Source organism: Erpetoichthys calabaricus, chromosome 4 (assembly GCF_900747795.2).
Source record: "Erpetoichthys calabaricus chromosome 4, fErpCal1.3, whole genome shotgun sequence".
In the NCBI taxonomy this organism is placed as follows: domain Eukaryota; kingdom Metazoa; phylum Chordata; class Cladistia; order Polypteriformes; family Polypteridae; genus Erpetoichthys; species Erpetoichthys calabaricus.
Genome location: NC_041397.2, coordinates 98,084,089 through 98,098,987, shown reverse-complemented (window position 1 = coordinate 98,098,987; position 14,899 = coordinate 98,084,089).

The window sequence follows — 14,899 nt, the reverse complement described above, 5'->3', positions numbered from 1 at the left end:
TACATTTAAAATTTGTATATTATTATGACGCATGTTTATGATTTTACACAAGTATCTTTATATTCTATGTATGAAATGTATCTGTTGTTTATTCTATTTTTATTTTATTAAATTGTTATTTGATTTTATTAGTGCAAGCCATACTAGACCAATGCAGTGGAAACTGGCCCCCGGGATATGTTAAGTTACTTCTCTGAAAAAGAAGGACCCTTAATCTGTGAGGGAAGTCACAGTCCAAGTTCAAGTTTATTTTCATGTGCAGTATACCTAGATTCAGTCACCATTATGTTTATGCACAGCATTGGCTCTGAAACCAAACTTTCATTCCTACTTTAAAGTGGCTCCACAAGTTATGTTAGTGTAGGGGTTGATCACATCAGTGCAACTTTGAGTTGCACAGATGAAAACTTTTACTGTTGCTTGTGTGTATGCAATCAAACAATGATTCTGAGTACTCTACAACTCAAGAGGCTTTAGATTTGGTGTGTGAAAGGGTGCCATCTGTTAACTCTGTAGTCCTATTTGGAGACTTTAATGGTCACTTGGACAGTGATGGAGATACCTGGAAGGATAGGATTGGGAAGAAAAGACGCACTGGTCTGAATTTGAGCACTGAGATATAATAAAACTGCAGCTTCTCTGGATCAAAAGGAGCCGACCAAGGGGCTTCAGAATATAATTAATGTGCCCACTGGTTGCTTCCCTTGGTTGGTGTACAAGGCATGGCCTACCTGAGGGGCAGACTCAGAAAATACTGCTGGGATTATAAGGTATCTCTAATTGTCCTGAGAGCATCTGGATATTCCTGGAAAGATTTAAAGTTTGTTAGGGCCAACAAGGGTCAGTATGCTGCTACCACAAACCTCACCAGGAAAAGTAACAACAAATTAATGGTGATTGATATTTTAAAAGTATTATTGTATATGTGGAATATAATATTTATTGATGGCCTGCCAAGTGCTACAGTATTTTGAAAATGTCAGCAACACTGCAAACTTTTAAAGATGTAACAATTAAATTAAGTGTGAGCTCCGCAAGCATTATGAGTTTTTTAATAGTCTAATTGGAACTGGAAGTAAGTTTAAGTGGATTTTTTTATTACTAATCATTATATTTTGTCATTAACTGAGAGTGCTTATGGTTGCTCTTTAATTCACAGTAATGAAGAGTTTTGTATTTACTGTTTATTTGTTACTTCTATCCTTCTCTGGCTTTGTAAATGTGTTTATGATGGTGTGGTCTATGAATGTCACCATATAAAATTAAGATTGAATGATAGATTGATTATATTACCTTTATTTTGAGAGTGCCTAGTTCACATTAAATTTGTTTCACCATAGATGCTTGTGATCTGACTTACTTTGGAGGTATACTTCTGATTCAAGACTCCTAGTATGTTAATAAACCTCAAACGCATTATTCTGTGGCTAACCTGTGCACTTATTCGGAAGTACACAAGGAGACTGAAAGATGTTACAAAAGGAAATTCTGAGGTTTCTTTAAAAACAGATAAGTGCATTTTGATCTTTCACACCACATTTAATAATTGCATATAGTTCATGGCTAGCGTGACATATATTATAAAAAAATATATATATAGTATCTAAAGTATATTAAGGTAAGTAGTCTACTTTTTCATAGATAATAGCTACACACATTGGCTTGATAAAATCAACTAAAATGAGGACTATTATCCAGGAATTTTATCTGTAAATCTTTTGTATAATTAAAATTGATTTGGCTCAAATTATATGACATTCCCTTAAGCATTAGAAGAAATTTTGAAAACAGCATTAAAATAACTCTTGCCGTATTTTTTCTATATTTATTGAGAAAGACAACAGTACTGGGTGATGTTGCAAGAAGATGGACGATGTTTACATCTCTAGCCAATTTTAAGAAATAAAGAGAAATCACAATTTGAATAATGTATTAAACAGACTACTTATTAAGCTGAACAGAGAAGGCAAATAAATCCAACCAATCATGCATGCAAATAATCTTTTAAAAGAAGTCAATGAAAACAGCAACCAACATAAAATTCCTAAAAGTCTACTGTGCACCCCGATTCCAACATTTATTTGGTTATTTATTAAAGATGGCAGGGTATCTGTTTCAAGAACATCCTCAGGCCCTTTGTTTCACACTCTCTCCATCCTTTTTGGAAAGAAGTTCACTGTGGTTTCCAGCCTGTTGCAGACTTTACTTGTCTTTACAAGTTACTTAATTTCTGTCTTCTGTACCTGAACATTTCTCTTTATTTTCTTACTGCTTCCAGGGAGGGAAATAGACTTGACATGTTCAATGCTCCATTTGATGTGTAACATTTTATATACTGCATTATATTTAATTTACTTCGTTTATTACACAAAATGCAATATGAAATATTACTTTATCTATAAAAAAATGTCTATTTACTTTTCATCAGATTGTATTTAAAAGGATAGAAAGATGAATTGATATGAGTGCTGCTCAGAACTCAACATCCATTGGAATCAAGCTCAACAGCCAGAGTAAAACTTTAAGAGCAGTAAAGAAGGGAGATAATTCTTTTCCCTAATATAAATGCTCATTCTAAAATGTTTTAATTAGATTCTGCCAGGGTTTAAAATGTTTTGAACAGATCCTGTCCATTTTCAAATAGCATATAACATCAGTTACCCACTGACTTAAAAGAGGTGGGTTAGGATTCTTCCAGTTGAACAAGACAAGTCTACGTGCTAATAGTGAAGTAAAGGCAATTACAGCTTGTTTATCCTTCTCCACTTTAAGCCCATTTGGGAGTACACCAAACACAGCTGTTAATGGATTAGGAGCGATTGTGACTCCGAGGCGGTCTGAAACGTATTTAAAGATTTTGGTCCGGAATGATGTTAATTTGGTACACGCCCAAAACATATGATCCAATGAGGCTGGCGCGCGATTGCAACATTCACAGGTTGGATGTTAACCTGGAAACATTTTGGACAGTTTTAAACGAGACAGATGTGCTTGATAAAAGATTTTAAGTTGAATAACTGAATGTTTTGCGCATATGGAGCTCGAGTGAATTCAGTGCAAGGCTTCCTTCCACTCCTTTTCTGAAATGTTGAGTAAGAGATCCTTTTCCCACTGTACTCAGGGATCTTTGAAAGAAAGGGACTTTAAAATGTTTATATATGTTATAGAAATGCTGTCTGAGTCCTCAAGACTGATCAATGTTTCATCCAGAATAGAAGTAAGACGTAGGTGAGGAAAATTGTACAGATTTTGCTTAGCAAAGTTTCCAATTTGGAAAACTGGAAAAATTAGTGTTGAGGGGAAGCTAAATTTGGAGTGTAATTGTTCATAGGATGCAAAGACTTTATCTGTGTGGACAGCAAGACATCCCAGCATTCCAAACATTAAAAACTGTGTACAGTAAGTCTTAGAGGGTGGAAAAAGGTTGTTATTGTGCAGAGGTGCCACAGATAAAAGCTTCTCTATCTTGAAGTTATTCCTACATTGGTTCCATATTCTGGGTGAATGAAACACAATTGGGTTGTTAGTATAACTATATATGTATAGATATATAGAAAACTATGTATATATATATATATATATATATATATATACATATATATACAGTATATATATATATATATATACAGTAAACCCTCATTTATCACGGTTAATCCATCCCAGACTCTACCGTGATAAAGGAATTTCCGCAAAGTAGGATTCTTTATTTATAAATCGAATATTTTTGCAGTTAGAGCATAGAAAACCTGTTTACGGCCCTCTAAATATGTTGTTTAACATTATTAGATCCCTGTAGTTTATGAAATAACACCCTTTAGTCAAAAGTTTAAACTGTGCTCCATGACAAGACAGAGATGACAGTTCCGTCTCACAATTAAAAAAATGCAAACATATCTTCCTCTTCAAAGGAGTGCGCATCAGGGGTAGAGAATGTCAGAGAGAGAAAGAGACAGAGAGAGAGAAAAGCAAACAATCAAAAATCAATAGGGCTGTTCGGGCTTTTAAGTATGTGAAGCACCGCCGGACAAAGCAGCTGCAAGGAAGGGAGCAATGTGAAGGTAGTCTTTCAGCATTTTTTAGAGGAGCGTCCGTATCCTCTAGGCCAGTGTGCGAACAGACCCTCTGCTCACACCTCCTCCGTCAGGAGCAGAGAATGTCAGAGAGAGTGAGAGAGACAGAGAAAAGCAAACAATCAAAAATCAATATGTGCTGTTCGGGCATTCAAGTATGTGAAGCACCACGTGGGAAGCATAATGTATATCATTGAGGAGTTTTATTTAATACATAATACTTGCTCTGGTTGGGTAGCTTCTCAACCATCTGCCAATAGCATCCCTTGTATAAAATCAACTGGGCAAACCAACTGAGGAAGCATGTACCATAAATTAAAAGACCCATTGTCCGCAGAAATCCGCGAACCAGCAAAAAATCCGTGATATATATTTAGATATGCTTACGTTTAAAATCCGCAATGGAGTTAAGCCGCGAAAGTCGAAGCGCGATATAGCAAGGGATCACTGTATATATATGTAACAGTGTATATCTCTATACATATAAAATCCAACATCTGTCTGTCTGTATGTCTGTCCGCTTTTCATGAGAGAACTACTTAACGGATTTAAATCGGTTTTATTCGATAATTTGCTTAACATTCCGGTTGATATTGCGACTTCTGTCATTATGCTGTGTATCATAGTTCACTTGCAGTACTGATTTCTTTTGCACAAATCTGAGAGACACGTAGCGTGCCGAGGAGAGGGGAACCAGGGCCCTCCTCAGTCACGCTCCAGCTTTGGGGCGTGAACTTTACCTCCGCTTAGCTAGCAAATGAGAGAACTACTTCACGGATTTAGATTGAGTTTTTTTCTATAATTTGCTTGAACATTCCGGTTGATTTTGCAATATCTCCCATCGTGCTAAGAATCATAGTTCGCTTACAGGAGTGATATATTAGCGCTAATCCGAGACAGAGGCTGCGGGCTAATGGGAGCTGGGCAGGGCCCTCCTCACTGTCCTTTTTCACTAATATGCGGGTGGAGCTGTGGGACATGGCTAGTATATACTGTATATGCATCAATGAATGTAGTATGTATAAATACATATATACATATAGCTAGATAACTTGTATTTAATGGGCCACAAAGGCAAGGAATATAATGAAGTACTATGCCTGTGTGTGTTCATCTATTTGTGTCAATGTCCAGGTTTTTATAGCTTGTATATTTGCTACCCAACAAAAAAAAATTGAAAGTTAGGTAGAGTCATGCCGTCTTCTGCCTTAGATCTTTGTAGGGTTGCCCTTTGGAGGTTTTGAATTCCAAATTTCTTAAAAAATGATTTGTTAATGTATATTTGGATGGTTTGAAATAGAAAAAGAAGCTTAGGAAGGATATCATCTTGACAGTATTACTTCTCCCTGCTAAAAGTGAGAAGGAGGGTAGACCATGTATGCAAGTTTTGCTTAAGTTTTTTCCAGGCAGACAGCAAAAATGTTGTTGAAAAAAGAGCTTTATGTTTACTTGGGATATTTACCCCTAGGTATTTAAACTGATTTGCGATGATAAAAGGGAAGGTATCCAATCTAATATTGACTGCTAGAGAGTTCACTGGAAAGAGCACACTTTTATTCAGATATCGTTGAAATTCTGTTAGTACTGTTAGGACTGCAGGTACAGTATTTTGTGGCTCTGATATACAGTATATAGCATCATAGCATGTGCATATAGTGATATTTTCTGTTCAAGTCCTTTTCTGATAATCCCCTTTATCTCAGAAGCATTTTGAAAGTGAACTGTCAATGGCTCAATGGTGATTGCATATAGCAGTGGCGACAGGGGGCATCCTTGTCTAATACCACGTTCAAGTTTGAAGTAGTCTGAAATGATGTAATTAATACAAACTGTAGCTTCTGGACTGATATACAATAGTTTATTCCAAGCACATATGTTCGGGCCAAACCCAAATTGTGCAATGTAGTGAATAGGTAGTCCCATTCAACCATATATAATGCTATACCTGCATCCAACGATAATAAGATCTCTGAGGTGTTAGACTTTGTGGGTGAATATATTAGATTAAAGATGTGTCGAACACTGGAAGCTAAGTGTCTGCCTTTAATAAATCTGGTTTGGTCTTTTGATGTTACCAAAGGAAGCACTTTCTCATTCCTTTTAGCTAGAACTTTGGAGAGAATCTTAACATCATTATTCAGAAGTGAGATTGGTCTGTATGATACACATTGTAATAAGTCCATATTTTTTTTAGGAAAGATGGTATTTAATGCTTGGCGAAAAGTTTGAGGTCGAATTTTATTGTCTCTGGCTTCTATAAACATTACTAATTAAAGGGGAGCTAACTTAATTGAAGTTTTTTATAAAATTCGGAAGGGCAGCCATCAGGGCCTGTTGCTTTCCCATTCTGCAGAGAGTTTATAGCGTCTAGTAATTCTGAGACTGTCAGAGGTTTATCCAATTCCTCTGCGCTGAGAGTATCTAGCTGTGGTTTCTGTAATGCATCAAAAATTGCATTAGATTGTGCCTTGTCTTCTTTAAATTTAGTAGAATAAAAAACTTACAGTAGTCTCTAAATGTGTGCATTATATTTTTATGGTCAATTAATTTGTCTCTGTCTGTGTTGGTAATTACTGGTATTGCAAACTTCCTGCTTGTGGAATTGTTGAGCTAAGATCTTATTAGCCTTCTCTCCATGTTCATAGTAATGATCTCACGATTTAAAAATGAGACTTTCTGTTTCTTTTGTTGTCAAGAGGCTGAATTCTGAATGCAAAGCCTGTCTTTTCCTATAAAGAGCCTCTTTTGGTTTGATTTTTTTATTCTGTCTCTTAACTGTTACTGTTTGAACAATGGCCGACTCCTTAATTAAGAACATGAAACACACACAATTAATGTAAAGTATGTTGCTAAGCTGTCATTAAAAACAATTTAATGTTTTTTTACTACTCTATCCAAAGTTTTTTAGTCATAGACTTCATTTTTTAACTCAGGCAGCTGCGAGTAGTTACATGTGATGTGTGATGCTGGACTGAGATGATGACGTGCATAAATAAAACAGTTGACCACCACAGCATTCACTTTACACCAACAGCACTGCAGAAGCAAACCCAAACAAGCGACACACGCACATACAGTAACATAACCCTTAGCATTCAACACAACTGGCAAGAAATAACTCCCCACCATTTTTGCCAACCTCCAAAACTGGTGGAACTAAAGTAAAAATATTCAGAATACGGAACAGTTTTTACTGCTTCAAAATACTAAACAAAATATTGCCATTATTCTAACTGTTCAAAATAGAAAACCACCCATAAAGGAATTATTTCTGCCTTAAATTTAAACAGTAAAGTTGCAGTTACCTTGTTGTAGAGTAAACCTCCTAAGCAGTTCTTCCTTAACTTTACTTGACATTTGCTTGATAAGTCCCTTTTTGAATGTGAGCCAATGTTAGTTAGGTTTTCCAGTTGTGCACCATGCTACCTCAGAGTTCATAAAGTACTGTAATGACTAAAAATACATAATAGGGGCAAAATACTCACTGTCACACAATAACATTAGCTGCCATACCTTTTTTTATTACTGGCTGAATCTGGCTCAAGTCTGACAGTTCATGCAGACCGTAAAAAACAGGAACAATAATCCCTTTACAATACCCTTTTTATAACTAGTAACACGTGCCATATACAGAAAGCATTCCCCCAAAATTAACAAATACATAAATCATTAATTACTAAATGGGAAACAAAAATTTCTTAACAATATAATTCATTAGGGTAAATCAGCCATTACTATCAAATCATCACTCCCACTGTCATGAATGAAGAAATCTAACATCATCTGTAAATTTAAACAGAACGCCATTCCCCCAAGACCGCAGAGACTTTAAGAGAATCAAATCACTGCCTGTAATCAACACTTCCCATAAAAGTACAACTACACTTTCTGCACACATCCACACACACACAGACACACGCACGCACACACAGACACATACACACACAATTAAAACCAAACGTCTGTGAATGCTGGGATGTCTTGCTGTCCATCCTTAAAGTTCATTTTCTCTTTAGACATGTTGTCATCCCGGTGTGTTTTTAACCAGTAACCAGATTAGTCCATTATCTGCAAGGTTGAATACAATCATTTACCCTACAGCCAGAGTTTAAAACTGCTCCGTCTCAAATCTATGATTGGTCATTCTGAAGTTCCAAATTTACCAGATCTTTTGGTGCCTCTCTCATCCCAAAACCAAATGACAAGTCCTGCATTGCTTGCAGCCTCTGGCTTAAATAAGCTCATTCAACAAGTTAAGGGGCATCATCTGCAGCATAATTACTGTACTTCAGTTCATCGATTAGTTTTTATCAACATGCACTAACAAATTCATTACAACACATTTGTTAAAGTAGGGAATAAGTTCTTGCACATGGCAGATGAAGCTCCGTGTCCAAGTGTCATTGCATGTGTGAAAGTGTTCATCATAACAGGTCTTGTTTTAACATTGTTAGAGTAGCTTTGAACAAGAGTCCATTTTTTTTAACAATGGGAGCCTATTACCCAAGTTTGAAGAAACGGACGTACAACAGTAAACTGATAATGTATATGACTTCAGTAAATTGAGTAAAAATTTTATTTTTCTAACATTTAAAAGTTTTAACTGTATGGATTTGGGCATTTAAGGCCTTCAATATTTTTCTACATTCACTGAAATATGCATCTTTCCCACCAAACAACAGTATATAGAATTAAAACTAGTCTTTTGCACACCTGCCAAACATTCTCTTTTTGTTGACCAAACGTCCTCTCAATCCTGTACTCCTTCAGAGACCTGTGTACTAATCATTTTCATTTAGGAGGAGTTGTATCTGTGTCTTTGCAGTTTGTCCACAAAATCAGATTGTAAACTTGCAGGCAGTTTCAATAAGCTGAACAGCTGTGATTAGATCAGTTCATTTTTAGGGGAATCTGGGATTTGAGCACTTCTAAGACTTTATAAATCATACTAGCTATACATTTTGATTTTTGTTAAGTAATTGCCTTGAGTGATTTGGTAGCTTCAATTTTTACACCAGTATTCTTAGTTCTGGTAGTTTTAGTTTCTGTCAAAAAATTAGTAAGGCTGTCAAATGACTTTGGTTTCACAGACAAAGTGTCAAGATGGCCAGTGCCCCTTTGATTCAATAACCATTTCAGGATTTCTCCTGTATAGTGTGCACATACAGTGGGCTTTCTCATTACAAAAAAAAAACTGCATATATTTAAAAAATGTTCAATGACGTTTTTGCATGAAATTGCATGCAAAACCACAAGATGTAATTGGAGGTGGAACCTAAGAATGTAAGGGATGTCTTGATTAAATTTATCTTCAATAGGTTTCTGCACGCTCTCTTCCCTTCCAGACATAACACATGTATAGTATGCGTTTGAAAACTATTTGAGAACTAGGTGGGTGAGTGATACCGTGATGCATCATTATCTGATGCTTGACATTGACATCAGCCTTTCATGTATTATTTAGTTTTGGCTTACATAATAAAGAATTATGGAAGCATTTTCACCACTTGTTGAATCCTTAGTTCCATCCAGTTTAATTGTAAACCATGATTCCCTTGACAACTTCCTCTCTCACAATGTTACTCATCAAGGGTGGTTTTTCCAAAAGCATTTTGACATTAAGAACATCATACACTTGATCTTAAGATCCATTTTTAATTTATAAGGGTTTCCTGAAATCCATTGTAAGTAAAGTAGTAAATCCTTCATAATCTATGTGCTTCCTTACCCACTCTTTAATAGCTAAGTGCATCAGATAGTAGTCGCCAGACAGAGCGCACTAAACTCACGTCATTACAGTTCCTTGAACATTTAGAATACTAAAATTTGTACTTGAGATGATATTTCCATGATGAAGTGCATTAATGCATTTGTATGATTATATTTTATAGATAAAATTATTTCAATTTTTCCTAATGATAATAATTTTATATACACTCACTGGCCACTTTATTAGGTATATCTTGCTAGTACTGGGTTGGACCCCCTTTTGCATTCAGAACTGCCGTAACTCTTTGTGGTATAGATTCAATAAGGTGCTGGAAGCATCCCTCAGAAATTTTGGTCCATATTGTCATGATGGCATCACATAGTTGCTGCAGATTTGTCATCTGTGATACAAATCTCCCATTCCAGCACATCCCAAACGTGCTCTATTAGATTGAGATCTGGCAAGTGAAGGGACCATTTGAGTACAGTGAACTCATTGTCATGGTCAAGAAACCAATTTGACATGATTTGAACCAGCTGAATCAACTTTAGGAGACAGTCCTGGTGCTTGTTGGACTTTTTTGGGTGCCCTGAAGCCTTCTTCATTACAATTGAACCTCTCATCTTTAAGTTCTTGATTATCCGATAAATGGCTAATTTAGGTGCAATCTTACTAGCAGCAATTTCCTTACCTGTGAAGCCCTTTTTGTGCAAAGCAATGATGGTCCTTTTGTGGCAGGGCTGAAATGCAGTGGGAATGTTTTTTTTGGGATTAAGTTCATTTTCATGGCTAAAAGGGACTCTGCAATTAATTGCAATTCATCTGGTCACTCTTCATAATATTCTGAGGTGTATGCAAATTGCCATCATAAAAACTGAGGCAGCAAGCTTTGTGAAAATTTAATATTTGTGTCATTCTCAAAACTTCTGGCCATGATTGTAGTCTGGCCATTCTCCTCTAACCTTTGACATCAACAAGGCATTTTTGCCAAGACAACTACCATTCACTAGATATTTTGCCTTTTTCGGATCATTCTCTGTAAACCCAAGAGATGGCTGTGCAGGAAAATCAAAGTAGATCAGCAGTTTCTGAAATACTCGGACCAGCCCATCTGGCACCAACAACCATGCCATGTTCAAATTCACTTAAATCACCTTTCTTCCCCATTCTGATGCTTGGTTTGAACTTCAGCAGGTTGCCTTGACAATGTCTACAAGCCTAAATAGATTGAGTTGATGTGATTGGTTGGTTAGATATTTGCATTAACAAGCAGTTGAATAAATATATATATATATTGTCAAACGCTTCAGAGCGCTGTTACCCCGTGAAACCCAACAGACAGATATAGAAACAGGGTTAAAGCAATAAGAAGATCTTTTTATTTCTTCCTTTCCTTTGCAGTGCCTCTAAACCACCCCTAGCAACAATAAACAGGAAATATAATAAATAAACAAACACAATAATTCTCTCCTCCCCCTCCCAGCAAGCTCTGTCACACTCCTCCCGACTCTGGCTCCCTTGCTGGGTCTCCATCAGTCTTTTATATAGTCCTCGACCCAGAAGTGCTCCTTTTCTTCCGTCCACGTGACTCTTCAGCCCGGAAGTTCTTTGGGACTCCCGTCCTCGTGACTTGGGAGTACTTCTGGGCTAGAAATCTGGTATGAGTTCCCCTGGTGGCACCTAATAGGGCTGCGCAACTGAACTCCAAGATCCAGAATACCCTGCGGGAATCCAGGGCACCGCCAGATCCCAGGGAAGCTGCCATCTAGTGTTTTGGGGGAGGCAGTGACCAGTAAAAGCTGCCTTCCCCCATCTTTTCATTACAGGGGTGTCCTGGCTGGGATGAGCTGCCGTCCGTCTGCCACAATAAATATATTTATAAATAAACTGGTAATATTTCTTTAAAAGTTTTGAAGAATCTGTGTTCTAGTGTTACAACTAGCTTTAATTTGACTGAGACATCCTCTGTGTTAGTTGGCTATAGAGAGATTCAGAAAGAAAGAACTGGACAGGACAGGACAATATCGCTGCAGTGAAGAAAACCTGCTGAATATGTACATAGTCAAGTGTTTCCAATCACCACTTTCACCACCACCCAAGCAAAAGTAGCTTTTACATTATGTGCGCCCCTCACGAAGATGCTTGTTAACCCTTAAGAGGCAACAGTTTCAGGAAACTCAACTCAGTACTGTACGTTAATTTTGAATGCCATGCAGTGTTTATGTACAATTGTTTGAAAGCTTGTACAAGTTTTAGTGCCTCATAGTTACAGTAATTCAATTAAATAACAAAAAGTCCACTTCTACCCCCTCCTCAACTATTAATTAAATCAATGACACCCCTTAAAAGTAGTTAACTAGAGACGAGAAATTCAGTAATGGCTGGAACTGATTACATGAAAGATCACTTTTGAGTGAGATGATCAGCATTAACTATTGTTGAAATTTCCCTGTCTGTGGAATATTGCATCTGTTGTTCTTTCCAAAAGGCCCTACAGTACATATCTGATGCTTTTAAACTCTTAGCAGCCTACTTATTCCTTTAGCCATGTATGTGGTATGCCTTCACTTACAAAACCCAGTGTTCATGAAAACTAAATTGTTCAAGTCAATCTCTGTCTTTATAACAACTCCCTGGTAATAATCGATAGCAGTCAGTGTTGAACTAATACTTAGGGATCTGCACAAGGTAAACCTACACAGACTCATTACCACTAAGGTTGTCAGCCACATCAGATGATGTTTTGTCTGACCTTGGTTGGCTGAGCCGTAATAAATTCAGATTTTGGGCTGGCTTGACCCATGCATTAATTTTTGTATGCATCCACTTACTACTGCGGTGGGTTGGCACCCTGCCCAGGATTGGTTCCTGCCTTGTGCCCTGTGTTGGCTGGGATTGGCTCCAGCAGACCCCCGTGACACTGTGTTCGGATTCAGCGGGTTGGAAAATGGATGGATGGATGGATCCACTTACTAATGTACACATTTGTAATGCTGACAAACACAAAATCATGATTAGTTAACGTGAGATGCCTTGGAATTCAATGTGTGCTCAAATCAAGTGAGTCCACCTACGTAAACAATTGTCTAATCATCAATTGTGACATCATTGTTGACCTAAATTTAGCATTAGTATTGGTGCTTGAGCATTGACAAAGTACAACTACTGTATTTTAGGGTGGATGTTAAGAAATCAAATATGTTTAAAAATTCTGTAATCCAAAATTTATAGGGTTACACAGTTAAGCTGAGAGGATGATTCTCCTTTTTATTCATCATGAAGCCAGGTCGGAATCTGCTGTAAAGTTAACCCTGGCTCTGAGAAGAATGACAGCCAATGTTTTATTTTTATGGATGGGACATTGACATTACAATATACTGGCAGAATACTGAATAGTGGCAGCACCTCTCAAAGTTTTTATTATGGAGAAAGTTTTATAACTGAAGCACAATGGGGGACATTTATTATTATTGTATTTGCCCCAAAGTCAACAGATGGCAACAGCAAGGTGAGTTACCTTATGCATAGTCTTAGTAGTTCTATAGGGCATGACTGAACCCTAAAGGGCTTTAAGATTGCTACTCAGAAATAATTCCAGAAAGGAAAAACTCCTTCTGTTCATGGATCGTGAGTTTGTAAGTAAAAAGATGAGGCAGGGCTCACTTGGGTGGAGGAATAAAAAAGATACATGAGGTGATTTCTGTAGGTAAGTGGATCAACCATTTTATGGGACCCCTACTGTATTACATAAGAAATTTGACAAAAGAGAGGAGGCCATTCAGTTATTCTGCTAATAGCTAAACTGTCTCAGTATTTCATCCAGATTCTTCTTAAAGGTTGTCAAGATTTCTTCTTCAACTACATGCCACGGTAGTTTCTTCCAGATACCCACAACTCTTTGCTTCTGAAAGTTCCTCCTGGCTTCAGTTTTAAATGCACTTCCCCTTAATTTCCAGTGGTGTCCATGAGTATGTTGTTCACGCTTAATTTGAATGAATTCTACTTTATCAATGCCTTTGAGGAATTTGAAAATGTGGATTATGTCCCCACGCTGTCTCCTCTGCTTGAGACTAAACAGGTATAATTCTCTGAGTCGTGAGAGTAGGAGGAAGGCTTGGAGAGGTTTTGTTTACTTTTGTTATTAGTTTGTATATTGTGACTCCAGTGCTTACCTACCCTGGCATGTTTATTTCTGGTTTATATATCATTCTTTTTCATTTGATCTGACTTTCCTTGGTATTATTCTGGGTTCGGGGTTACTCACGATCACCCCTTGTTAGGTGCTGTGCACCATCTAATTGGTTTAACCATGCATACTCATTCTGAAAAAAAAAACATTACTGGAAAGAATATTGCTCCCAGTTACTTATTTGATATGTCTTAGAGAGATGGATTTACATAAAATGAAAAGTTAAAGAAATACTTCTGTGAGTCATTATCTTTTTATTTGATTTATACAGCATAAGCCATGACAGTACACTGAGATAAAGCACCAGACAATTTCTAAAGCGGCCCAATACTTGTGCTGGCAAGACAGCTCTTTATGTGCCTAACACTGCAGTCACCTCATCGAGGTGAAGACTTCATCCCTCTAATAACCATTAAACTGTTTGAAAAACAAGCAGTACACCCTGTGCAAAGAACACCATGTTACTCATCCCCTTTAAACATCTGTGTTTTATAATCCCTTTTTTGTTGTCAGTAATTTCAATATCAAATATGTTTAATCCACATAATTATTATTTGTATTAGTGCATCATTTTGACATTTGTGGTTTGCACATAATTAATATTTTACATCTGCTTACTTTGTTACATGAAAGCTGCACCATAATGAGCTCAAATATCTCATGCATAATCAAGATGCCTAATGAATAACCAACTCATCACACAGAACAGGATGGCACTGTAAAAGATTCCTCATTATGTAAAATACTGACATTTTCTACCGTATACAGTTCCATTCATTCATTACAATAACCTGTTCATTTCAATAGAAGCTTGGAGGAGCACAATATAAAATGAACATCAATTTACCTTCCACGGTTTCATCCTACTGAGAGTAGCAGTGGAAACAGACAGACCAATTCATGCCATTTCCAGCTTGTCCCGTGTGTGGC